Source organism: Protopterus annectens, chromosome 12.part0 (genome assembly GCF_019279795.1).
Source record: "Protopterus annectens isolate FY-2018-M chromosome 12.part0, PAN1.0, whole genome shotgun sequence".
In the NCBI taxonomy this organism is placed as follows: domain Eukaryota; kingdom Metazoa; phylum Chordata; order Ceratodontiformes; family Protopteridae; genus Protopterus; species Protopterus annectens.
In genome coordinates this window covers 934029700-934056512 of record NC_056746.1, presented here as the reverse complement: position 1 = coordinate 934056512, position 26813 = coordinate 934029700, and the positions used below count along the sequence as shown (strand labels likewise).

At 39.7% G+C, this 26813-nt stretch overlaps 1 protein-coding gene across 1 annotated transcript in view; it reads left to right on the top strand.

The window, feature by feature from the left end:
* The window catches only part of LOC122816887 (butyrophilin subfamily 2 member A2-like), a 784081-nt gene that overhangs the window by 408714 nt on the left and 348554 nt on the right, over nucleotides 1-26813 (top strand). The gene's annotated exons all lie outside the window — the stretch shown is intronic.

The window sequence follows — 26813 nt, the reverse complement described above, 5'->3', positions numbered from 1 at the left end:
ACTCTGAAGTTACTGTGTTGATTCACTGAGTTTTGTCTTGTTCTTTTATTATTTATTATTAAATATATTTAAACCTATCTTTATAGCTGATATTTGTGAGACATATGAGACATATTTAAGCTCTAAGAGTACTTGCATATGTATTTAGTGACACTGTACAGGCCACTTCTAATAGCATGGTGCTTGGTCAAAACTACCATTTGGATTATTAGTAACATTACACAGTAGGATTGGACATCCTTTGTTAAGGGCCTAGAGTAGCTGATAAGAGTGGTTGGTAGCAGTGATAACTACCTTATAGTCTTGGCAGAAGGGGGCATAACTGGTAAACCTGTGCCAGTCTTTCCGAGGGGTGTGTGTGTGTGTGTGTGTGTGTGTGTGTGTGTGTGTGTGTGTGTGTGTGTGTGTGTGTGTGTGTGCACGTGTGCGTTTGTATATAAATCAAATCTCAAAGGGTGTGTGTCAGCTACTTGGGTAGGGATACAAAGCACTGGTTGGAGGGTGATGGAGGTTTTGGCTTGACCACTCAGCTGAGATCTCGACCCTATAGCTGTGCCAGTGGTGAGTCTTATTGGGGATTTGGAGAAAGAGGCAGAAACCAGCCCCAGACTGACTGTGATCTCTGTGTGCTCTTGAGGGAAATTGTACTTTACTGTGTGTGTAGTTGTCATCCTCCCATTGTGTACATCCCTCACTGTTGCCAGTGGTGAGGAACGAAGGTTCCTTGATTACTGGGCTAGTGCAGGGGCTTCACATAATTGGTGGACTGTGGTGGGATATTCATATCACATATTAATTGGTTGGCAGTAGGTTAGCCACATCACATGTTAATTGGCTTGTAGTGGTGTGGATATTGAATTCCTGTAGCCTGTGTAAAGTGGTCACTGAAGGTGTTTGCACTCTCAATCAGCCATGTAGTGAACATTCAGGTTTCATATCATATTTGTTTTATTTTTTTTGTTAGCTTAGTTACTCAGGGAGAACAGGCAGAGGAGTATGGAAAGCTGACAAGGAGCCAGTTGGCTGAGATATGCCAGGCTAAAACTAGTGCATGGCAACCTGACTAAAGCAGTCATGATTGCAGCTTTAGTCACAGCTGCACCACACCCCAGCGACAAGGAGGACAATCAAACTGGCCTTGGAGATGTACAACTTTCAGGAAATGGACAGCTCAACCTTTCCACAGAGGACATAAAAATCCATCTGGAGTTAGGAAGACTTGTGATGGAAGCCAAGCATTTGGAAATAGAGGCAGCAGAGAGCCTGAGAGGTCTAGAGGCTGATGAAAATGAGAAACTGCAATGTCTGGAAGCTAAGGAGAATGAGAGGTAGAGGCACCATGAAAAGGAGATGCTGACTCTTCACCAGAGTCATGGCGGTAATGGGGAAGGGAGTAACCAAACCCCAGAAGCAACAAAGGTCAGTAAATTTCTTCCTCAATTTACAGAGGGGGATAATTTTGATAGTTTCATTCATATGTTTGAGAGGGTATGTAAACAGTATAATGTTGATCAAGTGCTCTGGGTATGGTTCTTGACCCCTTTACTCAATGGTAAAGCTGTAACTGTTGTTTCTAAATTGTCTCATACGTCTTCTTTTGGCTTTTATTTATTTATTATTTATTTATTTATTCCAGTTTGGTGACCAGAGAGGTCCACTGGGCTCAAGAACCCATTTTCAGTGGAGGCCCAAGGAGAAAAGCTCCACAATACAAAGTTACATCACATAATGAATTACAAAGAAAAATATTTGCATTACAGTCAATAGGTAGTATTACAATAAACAGCAGGTAGAATTGCAGTCGAATAGGTATCATTCACTAAAGCAACTAAGATATTAAAGAAATCCCAGTTAGGGGTCACCACAGTGGATCATCTGTCCGCTCATGATTGGCAGTTGAGTTTTATGGTGTCGAGTTGCCAGCCTGGCACCCAACCTTCCACAGAAGACACACACACACATGCACATACTCACACCTAGGGTCAATTTGGAGTGTCCAGTCCACCTACTGCATGTCTTTGGGATGTGGGAGGAAACTCTAAATTGTCTGATACTGATTGTTTAAATTATAATGTTGTAAAGAACTGTCTTTTAGACTGCTTTAAATTAACACCTGAAGTTTATAGGAAAAAGTTTCATGAGCATAGATGCAAGGCAGATGAAAGTGTGTGAATATGTTGTTAAACTAAGCACTTATATTCATAGATGGATGAGTGGATGTCAGGTCACCAGTTTTGAAGGGATGGCAGACCTTTTGGTGGGGGAACAAGCCCTTATCACTTTGCTCGAGGACATGAGAATCTGGTAGCTGACAGACAATGCACAACTGCAAGAAGAGAGACCTATACCTATGTGCAGGCATCACTGCACAGGAAAGGGACACCCAGTGCTGCTCATAGGTCTAAAGGACCCCATGGTGGGCAGCCCAGACTTCTGCAACAGAGTCCGCCAGTAACAGGGGAAGCCACTAGTCCTGGTACATGTCCAGGACCAAGGGTTAAATGTTTTAAATGCAACCAGTGGAGCCATGTAGCATATAGATGTCCACAGAGGCAAGGTGGGGAACAAAAGGTGGGAGAGCCAGTAAGTGGGAATGAAAATGCCAGCAGTAAGTTTTCTGGAAACAGCAAGGGTACCAAACTACCACAAGAGGTTATATCTTATCTTAGTAGATGGAAAAGATGCCACTGCTGAGACACAGCCTCTGAACTAACCATTGTGAAGCCTGCAATGGTTATAGAGGAGCACTACTTGCTTGGGCAGTCTACTCCAGTCAGAGCTTTAGGAGGGACCTCATTCCAAATACCTTTGGCTAGGGTTCACGTTGACTGGGAGGGTGGAAAAGGAAGCCAGCAAGTAGGTGTGTTTGAGAATATCCCTTCAAATGTCCTGATAGGGAATGCTTTTGATAATGCAGTACCATGTGTGCATGCAGTTATATGCAGTCAGGCTTGGAGACAAGCATGTGGATCTGGTAGCCTAGGGGCAACCCAGACAGACCGCACACTTGCAGCCAGGACTAGTGAGGTGGTTACATCAAGGAGGGCGCTACCCTACAGCAGTAAGACTGAAGGTGAGCCACAGCTGCCTGTGGGTACTTATGTTTCTTTGGACAGAGTGACTACAAGGGCAGAGATGAGTAGTAGTACCCGGACTGACAGTGAGGAACCACTGTCAGAGAATACCAGACTTCCTGTGGAATGGGAGCTGGGAATGATTACTAAGAGAGAGTTGAGACAGGCTCAGCTCTCAGACCCTACACTACAAGGCCTGAAAGAGGTAGCTAGTGAGGCAACTGATTCTCAAGGGAAGGGGGAATCTGTATACTGGGACAAAGGGTTACTCTATAGAGAGTGGACCCCTGAGGGAGGGCTAGTGGGTGAGAGAATACAGCAGTTGGTAGTGCCCAGAGCCTACTGTCTGGCATTTCTAGTCATAGCCCATGACATTCCCTTTGCAGGTCATGTAGGCATAAAGCGTACAAAGAGACATATTATGCAGACATTTTATTGGCCTGGGTTTCCGGAGATGTAACAGGGTGCTGCAGGACCTGTGAGCACTGCCAAAAGGCAGACAAGGCAGGAGACAAGGTGAAAGCTCCTTTGATGCCTTTGTCTGTGATTGAGGAGCCATTTCAGAGGGTTGGTATGGATATCGTGGGGCTCCAGAGTACCAAAAGTTCCACAGGGAAAAAATACATTCTAGTGGTAGTAGGTTATGCTACCAGATACCCTGAAGCAGTGGCTCTGTCCTCCATTGAGGCAGAAAAGGTGGCAAATGCTTTGTTAAGAGATTTTCAGTAGGGTAGGTTTCCCAAAATGAATACTGACTGACAGAGGTACCAATTTCACATCAGACCTGCTGGCTTATCTGTGGAAGCACTGTAGGGTGAAGCAGCTAAAGACCACCCCCTGCCATCCCCAGACTAATGGTCTTGTTGAAAGGCTACACTCTACACGCAAGACAATGCTGTGGGCATTTGCAGACCAGATCAAGAGACAGTGGGGCAAATATTTGCCATATTGTTTGCTTACAGCGAGGTTCCCCAGGAATTCACAGGTTTTTCACCCTTTGAGTTGCTGTCTGAGCATAGGGTGAGGGGACATCTAGATTTGATTTGAGATGTGTGTGAGGGTGAGTGTGAATCCCACAAGGAGTCTGTTGTGGCATATGTGCTAAACCTCAGCACAAGGCTCAGGGAACTCATGGGCTTGGCCCAGGAGAACCTGGCAGAAACCTAACAGCAGAAAATGTCTGGTATGACAGGAATGCTCAAGCTAGGGAGTATGCTGTAGGGCAGCACGTAATGGTTCTCATTCCTGTCAAACACAACAAGCTGCAGGCAGCCTGGGAGTGACCCTACAAGGTAATAAGGAAGGTCAGTGATGTTAACTACATGGTAGAACTGCTAGGCAGGAGGCAGAGGCAAAAATTGTACCATGTTAACATGATGAAACCTTACCATGATAGGGAGTATCTTGTGTTGAGTATCTGCAGTGAATAGCAGGAGGAGTCTGAGGAGGATCTGGTGAGTGATCTCAGTGAGGCTCGGACTGACCCCATAGTGGAAGGGGTAGCAATGTCCCAGCAGCTATCCCCTTCCCAGGTTTGAAAAATCCGAGCAGTGTTACGGGAGTTTGGGGACATGTTCACTGAGACACCAGGGTGTACCCACCTGGTGCAGCACCATGTGGATAGAGGACCCCAAAGGCCTATTAAGCAGGCCCCTTATAGGGTGCCTGAGAGAGTCAAACAGACTCTGAGGGATTAGATACAGGAAATGTTGGAACTAGGGGTAATTCAGGAGTCTAGTAGTCAATGGGCATCCCCAGTGGTGCTGGTACCAAAGAAGGATGGCAGCACCAGGTTCTGTGTGGACTATAAGTGATTAAAGATGTTTACGCCATGCCTAGGACAAATGAATCCGTAAAGCAGGTGAGGTGGGTGGGGCTAAGTATCTTACCACTATTCATATTATGAAGAGGTACTGGCAGGTGCCCTTGACTCTCAGTGCTAGAGAGGGGTCAGCCTTTGTGGCTCCTTTTGGCTTGTATGAGTTCATGAAGATGCCCTTTGAGTTGAAAAATGCCCTGGCGACTTTCCAGTGGCTGGTAGATTGTATCCTAGCAGGAGTAGGAGATTTTGCCCTTGCTTACCTAGATGATATTGCCATCTACAGCCATTCCTGGCAAAAACACCTTCAGCATGTCAGGGAGGTGCTGGATAGACTACAAAGAGCCGGGTTGATCATTAAGCCCAACAAATATCAGGTGGGTATGTCAGAGGTCTCCTACATGGAACATAGAGTGGGGAGTGGTAAGATCAGGCCAGAACCTGCCAAAGTGGAATCCATTCAGGCATGGCCTGCCCCTTTTACCAAAAAGCAGATGAGAGCATTCTTAGGGACAGTGGAGTACTACAGAAAGTTTGTCCCCAATTATAGTACCATAGCTGCTCCCCTCACAGACCTGACAAGGAAAAACAGGCCAAATAAGGTAGCATGGACCCCAGCATGTGAGCAGGCATTCCAAAAGCTTAAATGAGCTTTGGGAGGACCCCCTGTGTTAGCCAGTCCAGATTACAGCAAATAATTTGTTGTGCAGGTGGATGCTTCAAACCATGGGGTGGGGGCTGTACTTAGCCAGGTTTTCTCAGAGGGAGAAGAGCACCCAGTGGTATATATCAGTCATAGGCTCCAACTCAGGGAGGAATGCTATGCAGCTGCAGTAAAGTAATGCCTAGTCATAGTGTGGGCACTGCAGGAACTTCAGACTTATCTGTATGGAAGGAAAGTCACTGTACACAGACCACAGCAACTTAGCAAAATGCCAAGTTACTATGGTGGAGCCCAGGGTTGCAGGCATATGATTGGACAGTGCAGCACCATAGTGGGTTAATCAATGCCAACACTAATGGACTCTACAGGGAATGGGGTAAGGTATTCCCATATAGGCTCAACCCTCTCAAGCAATGTTTCTTAAGGGGCGCTTGAAAAACTAGCTTGAGTTTTTTTTTTTGGTGGGGAAGAGAAATGTCACACTGCCAGCCTAGCTATCTGGAATCTTTTAAATAATACTGTGTCATTTGTAAATATTGATATGATTTATACAGAACTGTATGTTATGGACTGAGCTTCAGGAATGTAACTACAGCATACCCTGCTGGAACATAGAAGATTAACTTAACAAACTTCAAGAAAATAAGTTGAAATTAAGTGCTTAACAATTGTGCTATAAAAGTTAGTTTCAATGCAGCAAGGAGACAGGATGTCTAGAGCTAGGGTGCATTCTGTTTTAAGTGTTTTATTGTTTTATGACTTCTAAGATCTGCAAAGATCTGAGAGATATGTATTTCTCACACAGAGATGTTAAATTCTGTTAAGTTTCTGTTTAGCCTGGGAACTGAAGTCAGGTGACAGAGTGATGTCATCCAAGCTAGCCCAACAGTAATGTTTGATGTTGATTTAAGAACTCTCTCAGAGAGAGACTGTGCATTTTGTATTTTGTCTTTGACCTAGAAATATCCAGTCATCATCTGCACTTGTTTTGTAAGTAAGATTTAGGGCATAATATCTCTTTTAGATGTAGATAGGAGTGTAGTAAAAATTAGTTTAGATGTTTTCTGCATTTATTTGAGACTGTCCTGCAATGTTGTTTTAAAATATTTCCTGTTATTTTGAACTCTGAAGTTACTGTGTTGATTCACTGAGTATTGCCTTGTTCTTTTATTATTTATTATTAAATATATTTAAACCTATCGTTGTGGCTGATATTTGTGAGATACATTTAAACTTTTAGAGTACTTGCATATGTATTTGGTGACACTGTACAGTCCACTCCTAATAGCCTGTAGTTTGGTCAAAACTACCATTTGGATTAGTAGTAACATTGCACAGGAGTACTGGACACCCTTTGTTAGGGGCCTAGAGTAGCTGATAAGAGTGGTTGGTGGCAGTGATAACTACCTTATAGTCTGGGCAGAAGGGGGCATAGCTAGTAAACCTGTGCCAATTTTTCCTGTGTGTGTGTGTGTGTGTGTGCGTGTTTGTGTGTGTGTGTGTGTGTGTGTGTGTGTGTGTGTGTGTGTGTGTGTGTGTGTGTGTGTGTGTGTGTGTGTGTGTGTGTGTGTGTGTGTGTGAGAGAGAGTGTGTGTTTGTATATAAATCAAATCTCAAAGTGTGTGTGTGTGTCAGCTACCTGGGCAGGGATATAAAGCACTTATTGGACAGAGAGGGTGCTGGAGGTTTTGGCTTGACCACTCTGCTGAGATCTCTACCCTATAGCTGTGCCAGTGGGGAGTCTTACTGGGGATCTGGAGAAAGAGGCAGAAACCAGTCCCAGACTGACTGTGATCTCTGTGTGCTGTTGAGGGAAATTGTACTTTACTGTGTGTGTAGTTGTCATCCTCCCATTGTGTACATCCTTCACTGTTGCCAGTGGTGAAGAGTGAGGCTCCTTGATTACTGGGCCAGTGGAGGAGCATCACAGGTTTCATAGGAGTTTCGAGGCCATTTAGTCCAAAGGCCATGTATAACCTGCCAATACTACCTCCTCTGTTGAGGAAGGACAGTTTGTTTTAGTTCTGGGGTACACCAGTTGTCTAGGTTTAGTCTGAAGGAAGATATTAAATCACATTGATTAATATACAAAGGAAACTTATTCTGGATAACAGGGAGGCTCTGGGTGATGAATCTATATCTCCACTGCATTCTTTTTATCTGCTGATGGTAGTTTAAGTCTCTGGTTCTAGTATTTGCTGAGCTGTTTTACTTTTTGAGATATAGGAGGTCAAGGACCACTGGGTCTCCAATAGCCTAGTAAGAAAGGTAAAAAACACCTCTCGGGAATTTATGAGACACAGAGTATAGATACAGGGCTTCCAAGCTGTCTTGGTAACTAAGGTTTTTAACACCAGAAACCTTTTTTGGGAGGAATCTCTGGGGCTTTTTAAGCTCATTGATATGCTGAGTGGGTTGCATACCAAACTGAGTTTTGTACTCTGTAATGGTCTGATCAGTGCTGAATAAAGGGGAATGATAACCTTTATGGATCTGGACAAAATACATTTGGTTATATGCCAAGTAGAAGCGTTTTGTGACATTAGGCATGTGATGATCAAAGAGGGAACTGTTGACCCAAGTGCTGAGATCCCTGACTACATTTTCATTTATTAAGGATTTGCTTTCTGTACTGTATGTTATTTATAATTTATATTTTCTAAAACAAACAATACTACATTTTGAGCAACCAACTGAAGTCCATTTCTGTGTACCAGGCATTAACTACAGTAAGCCCTTTTTAGAGTGCAGATATCCACTGGTGAATGGTTGACAATTAGATACATATTTGGTAAACCTTAGGCTCTTCAGATGACAGAAGTAGATACCAAATGGGAGGGGACACAGTACAGCCCCACTATTTGAAGAGGCACCTGCCACACACAAACTACGTTGGTTCTATCCAACAAATTTGCTATCCATCTTAAAACATAAGTATGTATGTTTAACTATGTCAGTTTCCTTACACTTCTGGCATGAGGCATGGAATCAAATGCTTTGACCAGGTCAAGATAAGCTGTATGAACAGCATGACCACAGCTAACAGCTTGCATAATCCTCTCAAAGAAATTAACAAGGTTTAACAGACATGATCTTTTGATGAAGTAAAATTGTTTATTGTCAAACCTAATGAGATTCTTAATATTATAATTAATGAGATTGGGTATGATATGTGTAGATCAGTGTGTATACTGTTTCTAGTCAGCCACTTTAGTCAGACAGCATGTAAGTTACTGTGCGCGTGCGAGATCAGTGCCATTTTGTATAGTCATACACTATGAGTGATAGTTTGAATGGAGATACATATGTGAGTGTTAAAAATAATGAGTCAATCAGTAAGCATATGAAGTTCAAAGTATATGTTCCAGTTACAACTTCTGATGTGTTTATTTACAATAAACGACTTGAACCCGTAGCATGCCTCAGTGTCTCATTTGAATACATAAGACATGTGACAATATGTTCCATAGCTTTACAGATCAGATTTGTAAGAATAACTGTTCTGTAATTTCTAGTGTCCATTCTAGGGTTATCCTTGTATGAACTACATTTTGCATTAACATCTGCAAAGCTCAGCCACTGTAATATGCATTCAGTCCAAAAGTGAAAAAGGATTTAAAGAAGCTGCAAAATAGAGGGACACTGTTTAAATCAGAATAGATTATATAGATTATGCCTATACATTATATGCCTAAGAAAGGTGAATTTGGAGACTTTGCATTTGAGGGGACTTCAAGGTTACTATCTGTCCAGTACTATGTACGTTGCAGTAGCCATTAGTATAAGCTGGAGGCATTTATGCAGCTTTAACATGGAACAGACGCTTTACTAATATTAATTTACATCAAGTATAGCTGTAGATGGAGATTCAAAAAAACATCCAAGTGTTTTTTTGAGCATTAACATGTAAAAATGTATGGTTCAATGTAAGGGCTTGTTTTCCTGTATCAAACATGTGACAGCGGGCAATAGAGCAAGTACTACAAAGGATTATAAATTCATATTGTTACTTTGATGGCATCCTGGTAACTGTTAAAAATAGTGAAAATGAGCCAGACAAGTCATTGATAGTCCTAAATAATCCAAAAGAGTATAAGGTCTGAACTAACAATGACAATTTTAATGCTTGCCAAAAAGGAATCTGTTTATTGTGCAACATACTATTGGTAAATCAAGCAGAAGGACGTGTTAAATGCACAAAAATCTCAGAGCATGCCATAAAACGAGGCTGTATTTAGGAATGTGGAACTATTATCACACTTTTCTATCAAACCAATCAACAGTTCTATGTCAACTGGTTGCACTGTTCCAACATGGAGCTACAAGAAAACAGGTTCATAGATAGTTACTAGCCAGGATGTCCAGGGGGCCATTGAGGACCCCAGCTCAATTTCTCAACATCATAGGAGGTTACTAGGCTAATGGCCCCATGGCCCTTACAGGCCTAGCCAAGTTCAACCCATTCCCAAGGGTGTTTGGTAAAAGCAGACACTAAAATCAGCACCTATTGCCCCTGTCCAAGAGGGCCACAGGTGGAACCACACCTGGGTGAATTTCCAATTACCCACCTAATCTTCCAAATTACACTTAAATAAGGCCAATGAGGGGTTTTGTTTAACATGAATAGGAAGCTTGTTCCAAAAGTGGGGCAACCTCTGTTAGACAAAACTGTCTCTCCAGCAAGTTCTGTTGATATCACATACTAGGTTAAGGTTCTTTGAGCAAGTGACCCATGTGCCATTTCACTTGTGAATGTGCAGCATTTCCATTAAAGCAGGGTCAGAGATTGTTCTGTATGCAAGGCACAGGTCACCTCTGAACAGTCTATATGACACTGAATAAAGTGACAATAATTTCAGTTTGTCCGCATAAGACAGATCTTAAAGACCCTGAATTTTCTTTGTATGAAACCTTTGTGTTCTCTCCAATTGCTGTGGGTGTTTGGAAAGGAAAATACCAAAGGGAGCATTGTACTCTATTACTGGCCTGATGAGGGAAGGATGCAGAATTATATTTTCAAACTCTGAATTATAGGGCATTGCACTCTATTACTGGCCTGATGAGAGGGATTCAAACTCTGAATTATAGGGCATTGTACTCTATTATTGGCCTGATGAGGGAAGGATGCTGATGAGGGAAGGATGCAAGTCACACAGTAAGCAAATGTAGGCTGAGGATTCAAACTCTGAATTATAGGGGCTGCACTCTTACTGGCCTGATGAGGGGGGGAAGGAGGGATGCATTATGTTTGCTGGTTACAACTCACAGAGAGTCAGTCACACAGTAAACAAATGTAGTTCAAACTCTGAATTATACAGAGTCACACAGTAAGCAAATGTAGGCTGAGGGATTCAAACTCTGAATTATAGGGCATTGTACTCTATTATTGGCCTGATGAGGGAAGGATGCAGGGCGATTATATTGTCTGGTTAAGTAACTCGCTCAGAGTCACACAGTAAGCAAATGTAGGCTGAGGGATTCAAACTCTGAATTATAGGGCATTGCACTCTATTATTGGCCTGATGAGGGAAGGATGCAGGGGGATTATATTGTCTGGTTAAGTAACTCGCTCAGAGTCACACAGTAAGCAAACGTAGGCTGAGGGATTCAAACTTTGAATTATAGGAAGCAGATTACTAACTGTTCATTGCCTGAATCTTCTGACATAACTGCCAGATAAGGACTGATCACACATATGTGTGAACAAGCCTTTTTAGGGAACCAAGGAACTGATAATGCTAGACAAGTTATTAGCATGTCTTACTCAATTTAAATCTAATTGACTTAGTGTTGGAGTTAGAAACAGTATTTACTGATTTAGCACTACAGTTGATTCAGCTGTGCTGTTTAGTGTTAATTTTCCTTTTTCTTGTAAGCACAGGATAATTGGCTGATAAATGTATTGTGCAGGATTTATTATCCTGTTTCCAAACTAAGTTATGGCACTGTGATGTGGTTACTGTTGAAGCACTCTCAGACTGTAGCAGTAGCATCTATTCTCATGCTTTATCCACACTATCCTCAGAATTGTATCTTTTACAACCTCCTCTCTCCTCATTACTTCCTTTGACCTATCTTTGTCTCCTACTAGCTCCATCATCTCTTTTTTTTCTCTCTCTCTTCAGAGCACACTCAAGCAAATCTGCAGTCTGCGGCTACCACTCCACCCATACAGTATAAGAAGGAATCAGTATTGCAAACTAAACAAGGATATACATTTTGAGCCTCAAGAGCAGGGTCAGTCCACCCAGGCATTCTACTTGTATGTTTTATGAGAGTGAAGCTATTACAATAGCAGTATTTCTTAGTAGTTCTCAGCGTGCTAATAAAACTGACTGTTGTAGCCTTGTGCCCCCCCCCAGCTAGTAACAGTAATCCTAACTGTCCAATAGACAGTATGCATTTTATTCAGATCCTTGTGACTAAATTAACCATCAAGCAGCCCTCTCAGTGCTTTCTGCCTTAGTTTGTATCACTTGGAGGCCCACCTGTTTATTTGCATCTCTATACATTCCCCTTCATTGCTAATGTATCTCCCTACTCTAATCTGTGCACAAACTGGTTACTAATCAGCAAGTCAATGTGAAGACACACGTCCAACCTTAATAAACTTTGCTGTCTCTTCTCTCCTTCACTTTACAGGTAGTTTGAATTATTACTTACCCCCCCTGAGGCCTTCACTGATTTCCACTGATTGCCTCTCTGTTTTTTTTGCATTCCACCTGGTTTACACCCCTTGTGCTATCTCCCTCCCCCAATACTAAGTCTATATTAGACTCCTGCTGAGCATGGAGCCATCTTTAAATTTTTAGTCTCCCACCAGGGGACAAGTGATTTTCAGCAATTGCATTCTGCTTGCTGGTAAGTCATTAGACCTCAGGAATTAGTTTTTCTCTTGTCTTGGTGGGCTCTGCCCCACTCCGTTCGCACTCGCTAACGCTCGGGCTCTCTCCACTCCCCTGCCCTGCCCCCTATTCCCTCCTGCCCCCACTACCTCTACATTTATAGTAATCACATCCACACCCACAGCTCACCCTCACATCACCCCCACCAATCACATTTCCTCAAGTCATATCACATTATACCACACCAACTTGCTCCACACAAAATACTCCCAATCACTCTCATTCCCACTAGGCATTTTTTACATCACCCACAATACTTCCCCATCCACATATAATGCAACCCTATAATTCCTATTCAGACTCCCCACCTAAAACCAACTTAAACTTTATAACCATGACTATCATACAACTAAGTCTAGTCTGTCTTCTCATAATTCTTTACAACACCACAAGTTATCACTCTAGCGATATCCCTAAACTTAGTAGCACAACACTACATTATGCACTCTCGTATACGGACACCACACATTATAATAATATCTGCCCACAATTGTTCAAGAACTACATAACGGACCAATTCAGAACTAAACTAATATGCTCTCATTCCTACTCCAAAAAACACAATACTTTCTCACACTTCTCACCAATCTCCAACATCTGTATCACCATTTTAGCAGCAGGCTCACCATAAGTGGGGATATCCACCCCAACCCAGGCCCAAATCCATCCTGTCCAACACAAACTGCTCCAACACAAATGTCAGAACATAACACCCCCACTTTCTTCATCCCTGGGCAAATCAACAACAGCAGCAAAACCAACCATCTTTTAATGCTAAATATTAATATTAGAAGTATCAAAAATAAAATACCTGAACTCCAGGCCACAATAGCACACTACTCCCCAGACATAGTTGCTTTAACAGAAACCTGGCTAAATAAAAACATAGCTATCTCAGAAGTCCTCCCTACCGGCTACAATATCATTAGACAAGACAGACCACTTCTTAAAGGGGGTGGAACTGCCTTACTGTACAAGTCCAGCTTAACTGTCCGTCAATTACCAAACCCCTCCCCCAATAATTGGGACATACTTACCTCACAACTTCAACTTCACCCTAAAAAGGTCATCACCACAATTGTGATCTATATTCCACCTGGTAATACACCTGCTAGCCTTGAAGACTTCTTATCATGGTGTTCTTCCACATACTCAGAAGAAACTCTTATTCTGGGGGACTTCAGCCTAGATTGGTTCACCTGTATATCAGAACCACCAAGTAATCTAATAAATCTCCATGGCTACCAGCAGCTAGTCCAAATTCCAACTAGATGCGATAAAAAATCTAAAAGGGAATCCATTCTTGACTGGGTCCTAACTAACAACCCCACATTGTACCCTCACACAGGCAGTCTCCCAGACACCTTAAGTGACCACAACATAATATACTTTATACGCAGTAGAACAAGCATATGCAAAACCACCAACTATATATCCACTAGAAATACAAAAATATTCTCTCCTGAGGTCCTCAACACTTTACTCTGTAACTGTGACTGGATCCCCCTAAAAACCCTCCCACTTGACCAGGCTGTAGCATATTTCAACAAAACATTTCTACAACACCTAGACACTGTCGCTCCATTGCGCAAAATCAATGTTAGAACCTCTACAAACCCCTGGCTCAGTAAAGAAACCAAACAAATCCTCAAGTCCAGAGACACTGTCTGGCTTTACTATAAAAAAAAACAAAGAAACACAAAGCCTGACTAAGTACCAAGAACTGCGCAACCGTGCAAAAAATGCATTAGGCAGGACAAAAAATTCCTACTACACAACATTACAAACTAAATACCAACACAACCCCAAAAATTTTGGAAAATGTAAACCAGCTACTAAAATCCACCCAAAAGGCTACCCCCAAACCAACCACCTGACACTAAAGTTCCCATCGGAACACAATTCAACTCCCACTTTGTGAACTCACTTCTATCCTTAGTATCACAAGACAGTTTCTTCCTCACTATCCTCCCCAACACAAATAACACTAATACAAGCTTTACCCTCAAAACAGTTTCCACCACTTCAATCAAAAGCATGCTCTCCAAACTAAAAACCTCATCAACAGCAGCCGACCTACTCCCCAGCTATTTCTTGAAACTCACAGCAGATGCTATTGCTATCCCAGTCTCCACTCTCATAAACATATCAATTGTTGAAACATATGTGCCCAAACTCTGGAAAATATCCTATGTTACACCCATACATAAAGGCGGGACCTCCACTGAACTTAATAACTACAGACCCATTGCTTTACTCTCCCCCCTGGCCAAAACCCTAGAAAAATGCATCCATACCCAGATGCTAAACTATCTCCTAGACAGCAACATCCTGTCACCTACTCAGCATGGTTTCAGACCTGCCCATAGTACCACTACAGCCCTCCTCTGATTCACAGATGCAGTAAACCGTCTCAGAAATGAAGGCCTAAAGGTGTCAACTCTTTTTTTGAATATGTCCAAAGCATTTGACACAGTCTCACACTAAATCCTGCTAAACAAACTAAACCAATATCGCCTATCAAATTCCACTCTTACCTGGTTCCAAAGCTACTTAACTGACAGGTACCAAGCTGTGAAATTGGAAAATTCTCTCTCTCCTCAGCTGCCCATAACTATAGGAGTCCCGCAGGGTTCTATCTTAGGACCACTACTATTCACAGTCTTCACAAATGACCTCCATACCTCCACTCAGCATGCATCTATCATTCAGTATGCAGATGACACTACCTTAATCTGTGCTGCACAAAACATTCCCACCCTCCTGCGAACAACTCAACTAGCATTCTCTGACATTGAAAACTACCTTACCAAAGCCCAGCTTATCCTCAATCCAAAGAAAACTCAGCTTATGATTATAACCAGTTCTAACAAAAGCACTGATAACAGTCAATTCACTATCTACTCCACAAATGCTACTCCAGTCACTCCAGTGGTACAGGCTAAGCTATTGGGAATAACCACAGACTCCCACCAAAAATTTGATAGTCATCTCAACTTAACTATTAAAAAAGTACATGCCAAACTGGGATCACTCTGCCGTATCAAACCATTTCTTACCAACAACACAAGATCAGCCATTGCTCGCTCCCAACTTCTATCCACCTACTCTATGCATCTCCCATTCTGACTAATCTCAACAAAACTGAACTAAGCAAAATGGAAGCCTGCTATAACAGAATTGCCCACTTTGCTGCAAATTGCTTATATAGAACTCATCATTGTACTACTTTGAGACAGCTCCACTGGCCTGAACTGCCCAACCTCCTAATTCACAATCAGCTCTGCCTCTGTCATTCTATCTCTTACCTCCCCAATAAGTGTCCTGTCCTCAAAAACCTAGTACAACATCACTCAGCCAAAAGGCCTGTTAGATCATCAAGCAAACTACTACTAGAAGTCACCAACAGCTACAATAGCTTTGGAGATGCGCTATATAGTAGTTCAGTGGCTAAAAATGGAACTCTGTCCCCACTAGCATTCAAAACACATCATCAAAAGCCTCCTTTAAAGACCTCATCAGGCAACATCTCAAGCAAAGTTGGCAGTGCCATGATTGCTCCCCAGGCTAGTGAAAGCAGATAACACATACATACTAAATCTAGAGTACTTGATAATAGTTTTCAATCTTGCTCACAAACACTGGCTAATCTACAATGTATGTACTGTACCTACGTACTGTGTATATATTCTACCTATGTTCCAAATTTCAGCTGTACATCACAAATCTATTAATTACCTTTATTTTTAAATTAATATTTTTTTGTTTGTTCTCTCCACTGTAACTGTTGATGTGCCACATACCACTGTAAAAACATGTCTTTTTGTAATTTGTGTGTATACTGATCATGTCTAAATAACTAAATGTTTCTGTAATTTTTCTTTGTGGAGCTTTTCTCCCTGGGCCTCTGCTGAAAAAGGGCCTTTTCAGCTCAGTCAGACAGCCCCAGTTAACAAATGTAAAATAAATAAAAATACTTTTTGCTCTCACTCTACTTTCCCTCAATTCTGAAGCCCTTGCACTTACACATTTCTTCTTCTAGCCACTAATCTAATCATACCTTGTTTCTTTTCATTATATTACCTACAACCTTAACTTCCTTCCTGCTTACCTGCTGGATTTATTATTGTTGTTTCTCCTGTTACAACCTATTACTACACTTTTTGTATATATAGCAATGTACTGTTCAATTGAGTACATTATGTTCTTCTTATCCATTGTATCCATAAGATTGTTTTGCTCTTTAATATTGTTAATTTGTCTCTATTTGTATGTATTTGTATGTCTGTTTGGGGCTTTTCCCCTCGGGTCTCCATTGAAAAAGGGTAAATTCTTACCCAGCTGGACCAACCCGGTTAACAAATGCGAAATAAATAAATTATTGCTTATTATGTTGCTACATTTCACTTCTTCATACAGAATACATACCTCTCAACTGTACAGATTTTCGCAGAATGTCCAGATTTTTGCCTTACATTTTTTGGTCTGTTTTTCATAAAATTGTGGTATTCTGGCAAATTTGTGGCAAATCATTAAATATTTAAATTAGAAAATAATGACAAACATTTGAGTTTCAGACTTTATACCCTTCAGAAAATTCATGATAATGCAAAATGGGTTAGTCTATCAACTTTCTAAGTTTGTAAGAGCAATATTTAAATATCACCCTTATTTTGGGGCTTTTGTCCCACTTTTATTTATGGCTTTGTTCAGACTTCATGCTCTAAGAGGTTGAGAGATATGAGAATAGATATCATTCTGTCCACACATTTGTGAACAGCATGGGCACCTTCACCACATTTGCTTCAGTGTCACTGACGAAAGTTAAAAGTAATTATGCTCAAACTGACACAAACATTCTTAGTATGATTTGAAGAGTAACTAGTATTTTATCAGCTGAGTCATAACATGGCACTCTCAGTTTGCCAATTAATCTATACTCTTATCTTCAGCTGTGGTTATCATACCTCTCAACCTGGAAACATGAAAAATCTGGACAAAGGCCCTTGAAAAGTAGGTACAACTGACCAAAAATCGGGATGGCGATGAACATAAAATTTGCATACATAATCATGTAACCCTGCCCACTCCAATGGAATTGTGGGATACCAACATGAAGACTTGAAGTCACTAAATAATAATAAATAATGGCAGACATTTGAATTTCAGACTTCAAAGATGCATGGACTGAAAGGGAGAAGGGCAGGTGCAATTCTGAATTCACAATGATACACTGAATCTGTTAAAGGTTGGTGGGTATATAGAAATTGACAGACATGGCTTGCACCTGACACTGCTCTTAAATGCATTGCCTGTTCCTTTCTTTTAGAAAGCCTAGAGAAGCCTGTCAGATAGCTACACCACACTGTTTACGCTTTGTCTGCTTTAAAACTATAGCTGTTCTTCTACATGTTGCAATACTCAGTGGTCCAGGGATTTAAATTATATTTATTCGTAGAATTTGTATACTTTGACTGATAGTTGTATACTAGTTTTTCTGACATAATTTATCATACACAACCAAGTACAATAATGTATAAATTAATGTAAGCAAGCACAGATGGACACACACAAGGTTATTTGTTTACTTAAAATTGTACAACAAGAAATAGAAATGCCCAGGCAAGCCTAGGTACCACTCTCACAATGAAGTTTCATTCAAATGCAAACCAAAAAATACTTAAAACTGAAAGTTTAAAAACAACAGCATAAGCACTTTCATCTTGCCCGGGTTATGTGGCAGATTAGGAACTGAAGCCAAGCTAAATCAAACAAAGATCTGCACACACTAGAGGGGAGCAAAGGACTTCCACTTTTCAGAATAATTATTTACTTAGCCAGTTGGAAACAATGGGTGTAATTGCCCATTGTCTCTCTAGCATGTAGAGGCTGCTGCTGCTGCAGGAAGAGCTGTCAGAGTCATAAAATGAATTCGCCAATCGCCAGCAATGATAAAAGGCAAGGGACTGGGGCTCATAGTAAACCGTCCCAGTAAGACCACATAGAGCAGTATGCCCTCCAAACTCCTGCCAGCCTTTGTTTGTGGGATTTACGCAGCTTAGTTAGTGGTGTACAGAAATGCAGAATTAAATAGATGTACTCTGTTTAAATTAAGTCCCAAAAAAAAAACGTTACTGCTAATAAAATGTAATAAATTTAAGTCACTAATAATTTAGCCACCAGGCTGTGGATTATCTGTTGGCAAACCCTCCTCATTACTGTTTGTTATTAGTGACACCTTTCACTTCGGTCAAAAATGTTCCTAGGGGTACACTAAATAAAACACGTCGCAGCACTTAACGCTCCCCAACCATCCATGCCTGCATCTTTCAGGAGATCTATGCACAGAAGACACCTGCTGCTCACAGCTCAGTCATGTTAGCATCTAACTCTGGATACTAGCACACCTTGCTTCATTGACAGCACTAATAAAATGATCAGATACTTCCAATTCATAACAGATTAGCACACAGATTTAATTGCAAACAGAAATCAGGAACAATAATTAAAAAAGTAAATAAACAAAAAAGATGTCAAATCTAACAGGCTCGAAACAACAGACCACTGCCTTTCACAAGGTACTAGGCAACAAACCACAGACAAACATCAATAAATAATTGTTACTATATTGTTGCTCACCAGGTTATTGATAGTAGTGGACCCAATAACAGGTACATGTGTAAAACTTCGACATACATACATACAAATATTTCAAGCATAGGCATTAATATACAGACATTCTGTATAGAGAGTTTGGAAAGAAAGGGCTTAGCTCTTTAAAAACTTTTGCTGTGGAATTTATTGGCTGACTGATATTTTATTATTTTAATTCATGCTATACTGCAATGGGTAATAGTGTTTTTATTAACTTTTTTAAGCTCCCCCGGTCTCAAACAGGGAGTTAGGCACTACCTCACGACACTGATGTCATCACACAAACCCCCTGCACAATGATGTTGCAGGGTATACTGGCAATGTGTGGTGACATCAGCGGCAATGAAAAATTGTTTTAAAAAATTGGGATTTGAAGGGGCCACTCATGAATTCATAGCACCCCATTATTTTGCCCTCAAAACCAGGAAATACTGAGTAATGTGGTAGAGTTGAAAGGTATAGTTATGTACTTTTCCCAGAGAACAAAAGGATTAGATTGCTGATACAAGTAGCTGAAATGCAATTCCTCTGTAGGCATCTGGACTCACTCTCTGTGATACAATGTGGAGATCCATGAGGTCCATAAGTACAGTCACTGGTCCTCTGTGCTGAGAACAGTCTGCTTGGGTGGTTGGGCTTCCTTGTGAGCATGTGCCCTGGATACTTCTAGTAAGAGGTATTCTAGGCACAACTCAGTGGAAGGAGATGGTGGGGAAGACCCAGAGTATGTTGGAAGGATATGTGTCTCACCTTACTTGTGAATGCCTGGGATTATCACTGTAGGAGCTGGAGGCTTTTGCTGAGGGTAGGCTAGTTTGGTCTAACTTGCTTAGCTTCCCACCACCACTGGCTGTCTTTAGGACAAGTGGTTTAAAAATGATGATGATGATCATGATCATGATGATGATCATGATGATGATGATGATGATGATCATGATGATCATGATGATGATGATGATGATCCTGATGATCATGATGATGATGATGATGATGATGATCATGATGATGATGATCATCATCATGATCATGATGATGATGATGATCATGATGATGATGATGATGATCATGATGATGATGATGATCATGATGATCATGATCATGATCATGATGATGATGATGGTGGTGATGATATTTACATTGGTGATAGACCACCAGCCATTGATATTTAGCATTAATCCAAGAAGAGAGTTAGATGATAATTTCTTACAGTTGACAAAAGATTTTCTGATTTGTTTAGCTCCGATTAATGCAAGTTGTTGAACAATGTGTATACTTTTCTACCTCACACACTTGTGTTCTGGTTATAATTGATTCCATGGGGAGGCTGGTACCCTGTAAAGCTGGGAGAAAGAGTTGGTTGAAAGGGACTGCCAGCTTCCGTACTAATGGAATCTATCACCTGCGAAAAGTAGGTGTCACCCTTTTTTTGTCTGTGAGGAACAAGTTTTAGTTTGCAGCTGAAGAGAATGCCACATGATACTATAAATATGGCTTTTTTTTAATTTTGACAAAGAAACAAGAAGCAAGTAATGGTCAGACATGTCACAACAAGCAATGTCAGTTTACATTTATAACAGTTAATTGAAAAAGATTGGTACTGATATAGTCAAAATTATCAGTGGCTGACGGAAAACAGATTAGACCTCTGCTTCTGGTTATGCATGCTGACCACTGATGGTCCTTTGAAAGTTCTTTCTACCGATCCCATGTTTTCTGGACAATTTGGAATGTGTTGGTAAATGTCAACAGATAGCATTTCAGGTATCTATTTCCTAGAAGAGTTTGATAATGGAAGAAATGCAACACATTTCTTTTACTTAAAATGAATGTCCCAGCTCTTTTTCACAGTAACTTACTAAACTCAGCATATTTAAGGTGACATTGAAGACCATAGCACTGACTGCTTCCATACAACGAGGACACAAACTTTATAAAATTAATAGTGATATTTAATTGTGTCTAAATATCTACAGGTGCATCTGTTAAGTATATAAGATGTTAGCCACTGGGTGATACTGCCAGTAGGTAAAACTTGGACTTGTATTCTCAAAAAGAATATAAACAGCAGAGAGGTATATCTACCTGTGACAAAAGACCATCACAGAGGGCAATTTCTCATGCAACACAGAAGTTTATGATTGAGTATCTGATTACAACTAGATTATTGTGTTCAAGAAACGGATGCTAACAAAATCGCCCTGAGAGTGAAGCTACAACGTTACACACTTTTATCAACTCATCTTCAATTGATTTAATTTATTTATTTTTTTAACTGGGTAAGTGAACTAGTTCTCATCAAAACAATTTTCAGCAATGACCAACGCCACCTGGGCAAGAATGAATAAAGCGTATATGGATGAATTTACAGTAGTCATTCAACTGCATGTTTTGGGAAGGTGGTGAATTAGGTAGAGATTTGGTGGTGGTGGTTGTGGGGAGGGGGTTATAGTATACAACTTCCAGACAATGGTCAGTCTAAACCTCACACCCTGATAGAGTGAGGCAAAAACCTTAAGACGTGAGCCACATGCTGGTTATAATTCTAAATAAATCTGGGTTTCACATGTTAAGCGGTGTTATTGTAATTCCACCTGGCCCATGGTCAACGGAAATAATATAAAAAGAAAAAAATATTGTTCTAGCAATTAGCACAGAAAATTAATGCTATAAGCTGTTAATGGACTGCTTCCTGTGGGCCAGGGCTTGACCCTTCAGGCATAATTTGCCTACTATATAACTCTAAGCAAGTTGCTTAACCAACTGCTGCTCCTGGGCTGAATCTTGCAATTTAAATATAAAATGAAAACAAACAAATGTTTTACCCTCTGATTCTGTGAGCCAAATTGAATTAAGCTTTTAGGTGGAGCATATTTACTTAGAAATGAATAAAATTAAAGAAAGGGCACTGTTAGTTCTTTTAATCCTAGAAATACTTTTGGTGAAAAACAAACAGGGTCATTGTCAGTGTTCTTTATTATTGTCTCCCTATTGAAATGTCAGCACTTGTAATGCTGAGTGCCGACAGACCAAAAAAAAAAAAAAAAAAGACTGAAACTGCAGAGAAGAGCAAATCTCGAACATTGCTTCTCCTTTAAACTTGTTTTTTGCAGGGGCAAGCCTCCCAGCACCACTTGATGTAGGGGCAACCCTCCCACACCCCATGAACTTATATATACTAACTCTGAGATTAACATGCCTTGGAGAAAAGGGAATAGTCCAAGAAATCTCGGACTTGGCATATGCAAGTCTGTTTTTTAGCCATTTGGTCTCTGAATTTCTGTACATCCTCATGCAAGTCCCAACATTTCAGATGGTTACCTTTTTAATCATTAGGAGATCATTTTAATTTATTTTGTTTAAAGATGAAACACAACTATATTTTGCCATTTCAGATGTGCAGATATATTAAATATGTTATTGAACTGCTAGCAAAAAAAAAAATCACACTCCCCCTCCCAAAAAAAAAAAAGATATAAATGCTTTATCAGTTTTCACTCACTTTTTGTATTAAAAGGAATAAAGTACAAGAAAACATGCTACTGTATTATGTGCATGCCAGTCTTTAGAGTTCTGTTTATGCTTGTTGAACCCTTTCCTTGGTTAATGAGTTTCTAGCTGCAGGACATGATTAGGTAAACGTCAGTTCACACATTCTACACGTAATCGTGTGGTATATGAAAAGAGGTCACAGGCTTAAGATTCACTTTTTAAAGTGTAAAAAGAATAAGAAATGCCGTCCCTAAATACATTATATCATCTTGTACATCTAAGGGCAATACATTTCAGTTATAAAACAAAAATGGGTAAACAACACACCAACAAAAAATGCTGATGAATTTCATTACAACAAAGTAGTTCAAAAACTATGGGATTTAAACAAAAAGGGCACAATGCCACACTAGCCTGTAGCGCCTTTAGCTACCTCCGTCCGGATTACAAGCAAGTTTCGTAGCTGAAAGTATCAAATGCTGCAGGGAGAGCAACATTTTTGTTAAGCCAGGTAACTAAAATATCTATTTCTTAATGGTCTTTAAAAGCATTTTTTTTGTGGAAGAATACCAGCAGCAATAAAATATAGAGCACAAACCAAATGCTTTTTTTTATGCCGCAGGTTTTATTGTATTGTGTTTCTAGTGATCTAAATGTCTGTTTAAGGAGTGAGGAATGGACACTCCCAACAGTTCTTCTGCACTAAACAAAGGTCTGCCAAAATATAGCACTGCGAAGTTGCCTTCTGTTAACAGACACTTTCCTGTTCTTGCTCAGCAGTAGTGAGGAAACCATACGGCGGCAATGTTTTCTAAGCATGGTTCCCACCCTCAGGAGTTAATAAGGTCTAAACTACTGACGGGTGTGTCAGAGCTGGAAAAAAAGGTAAATTATTTTTATTTTCGTTCTGTACATTGGTAACCTTGAAGGCAGATAAAGAACATGTTTAAATAAGTGAAAAAAGCAAAGCACTAGCTCTAACATTTCTTTGCAATCAAATATACTGTATGCAATCAAGGTTAATATGCAAAAATAACAAATTCAAGTACTTTGAAAGTAGTGTACTAATCATATTCTTGAAGGCAGTATTTCATTGCTCAAGCATTTGGAAACTACAGCTTTTTGTGGAAAAAAGACTGTCAGATGTTGATTACATATAAGTTCAAAAGTTTGTTAATAGAATTTAACCCTGAAAGCATTTCAAGAAAACGGACTCTCTCAAGCCAATGTTAAAGGTCTCATAGGTTTATAGGCTCATAAGTGTTTACTAGGCTAATGACCTGTTTAAGCCTAGCCATGCATCCCAAATCTCTGATAAGTTCTGATACCCTTGATAAGTGTAAGCAGGGGCCTGGGAGATAAACCATTTACAGGTTACCTGTGTCCATTAAAGACATATATATAAGTTTGTACTAGGCTAACTACCCTTGTGGGTCATTTTAAGCCTAGCCAAATAGCCTATGTGAGAATCAAACCCTGCACTTTGTATCTTTAAGGTAAACACCTTAACCATTACGCCAACCTCCCAACCATAGGTACCAAACCAGGGATGAGTTTCCTGTTCTCCATCCAATTGTCCAAGTTGCACTTGAAATGGATTAGGTAGCAACTCTGTTTTGTATGGATGGGGAGCCTGTTCCATAGAAGGGGTAGTCTCTGGGATACATACCTGTCTCTCCAGCAGGTCCTATTTATATCACAGGAAAGGTTTAAGTCCTTAGAATGGGTAATTCTGGTGCTGTTTGTTTTGTGGATATGCAGGAGGTCCATCAGAGTGGGGGTCTGACAATGCCCTGTATGCCGGGCATAGTCTCTCCTCAAACGTCTGTAGGAGACAGAATACAGGGATAGGGCTTTGAGGCCTGAAAAAATATTTTGAGATTTACTTGCTTACTGCTTGGTGCTTACTTGCGGTGATGGATTTGAAGTATTCTTATGACACTCAGTCTTGCTGGCTGGATTCTGCTAAAATTCAAAGTCTGATTATATTTGCATTCACAGTCTGTTGCATACAGAAACTTGCAGAATATACACTGATGAGAGAATATACTTTGCAGCATCAACTTTAAAGAGCAGTAACAAATAACTTTTTATAATAAACCAAACTGGAAAACCGTTGCAGCTTAAAAGTACTGTTCCAACTTTATTTCTCATATAGTACAGATGATGTGAGAGATATAACATTTACCTTAGGACTTGTGTCCCTATCATACCTCTAAACAACTGGATTTATACAGCTCTTTATATACAGTTTTTAGTCATGCATAAACATATTTTGGAGAATTGCTTATCCTGTAGAAACAATACTAAACTTCCTTGTTTAACAATGTCTTGTAAGAGACCAGCTTTTCTGACAGTGTGAATATCCTGTAACAGTGTCCTGATGTCCATGTAGAAAAACATATTTTTGAGGAAACACATTGTCCTGTATTCTATTTGAATCTGTGTATAGAAACATGTGTTCTTATGTCAATGCTGATAAGCATATCCTGTTTTTTATGAAGAAAAACATATTTTTGAGAAAACACATTGTCAGAGATCAGCTTTTCTGACAGTGTGAACATCCTGTATTTTATTTGGATCTTTGTATAAAACATCTGTTCTTGTGTCATATCCTGTTTTTCCATGCAGAATAACATGTCATTGTTCTTTAAAAGCAGATTTTGCATTTTTGTTCTTGCATACATCCTGTTTTGAGTCTGTAAGGGAAGAATGTCCATTCAGCAGATTCCTTTTCCAAGCCATGGTCATTTAGTATGACTGCTGATCACATATTACTTAAACTTTGTTTCTGCATTTAAGCAAGCCTTTTCTTTCAGCATATTTACAACATAATTAATTTCAGATTTATATTCATAAAATCTAACAATTCCCTCTGTTTTTAAACATACTCAAAACTTTTATATAGAAAACACAAGAAACAAACCTTTAGTTTGATACAACAAATCAAAATGCAATTTTACATAGTTAATACAATGATATTAAAGTATTACTACCAAAACTGAATGTATTTAACAACTTTTTCTTTTGCAGACCATTCTGTGAAAATATTTTATCAGTTATAAGCTGTGTCTGCTTTAATGTTATTTTTTTAACATGATCAGTTTATTCTTTTGTAATCATAGAATTTAATTTATGACTTAGAACTGTTTCATTAACTCTTTGCAGCTGTTAAATTAACTATAAGAGACAATAACTATGTGCTACTGCAAGCATTTATACACTACTGAAAACACACAATTTCAATGTCATTTTAACCATCACATTGTGTTCATGTCTCTGAACTGCTACAATGTATTCTGTACAGTATGTATTTACATAGACTGTTTGCTGTTCATGCATTTCAATTTACTAGGTATACTGGACCCACTTTTTTTTAAAACATGTTTTTTCACACATATTTATTACTAGACATTTATTTAATTTGTACTGAATTCTTCTGCATTTGTACATACAATGACTATAAAGTACATTTAGTCTAATCTTACAAATTTAATAACATTAATATTAAGCAAAATCTTGGAAAATGTTTGTCTCTTTAGAAATATCTAGTGGAATTGACACCAAATCCATATGTCCTGTTATTTTAAACTACATACTCAACAATTAAAAATATTCATACTTTTTTATACCAACATTGTTTTGCCAAAAACATATTGAAAATAGTGACCATTCTTGCTATTAGAAACATTTATGCATTTTGCATATCTTTATTCTCTCTTGTATAGCTTTAATAAAACAATTTTAAATCATCTCTTGTTTAACCATTATGATAGCTATTAACAACTTGTAAAATATCTTATCCTGTCAGGTTTAATCCAGTTTACCAGTATTTCTAATACACTAATACCTGTTTTTCCCCTCTCCCTAAAAGAGTATTGTCAAGAAGGAATGAGATATTTTTTCCTCTAGCTTTATTTCAGACACTTGTTTATTTTTTCTGTAGCTTTATTTCAGACCCTTGTGCAGTACTGCTTATACAGTCAGTGTAAAACTGAGAAAGTGCCCCTCCCCCTGTAGTACTTCAGCACTGTTTTCCTGCCCTATGCTGTGAGAATAGAATGTGTCAGCCCAACACTTTGGTTATACATTTATTTTATTAGGTTACTAAATAAAGCTTTCACTGTATATTACCTCTAGTAGGTATTTACACTCTCCTACACAATTGATTTGAACTGTATATATACTATAGCCCATTTGCTGGCTGT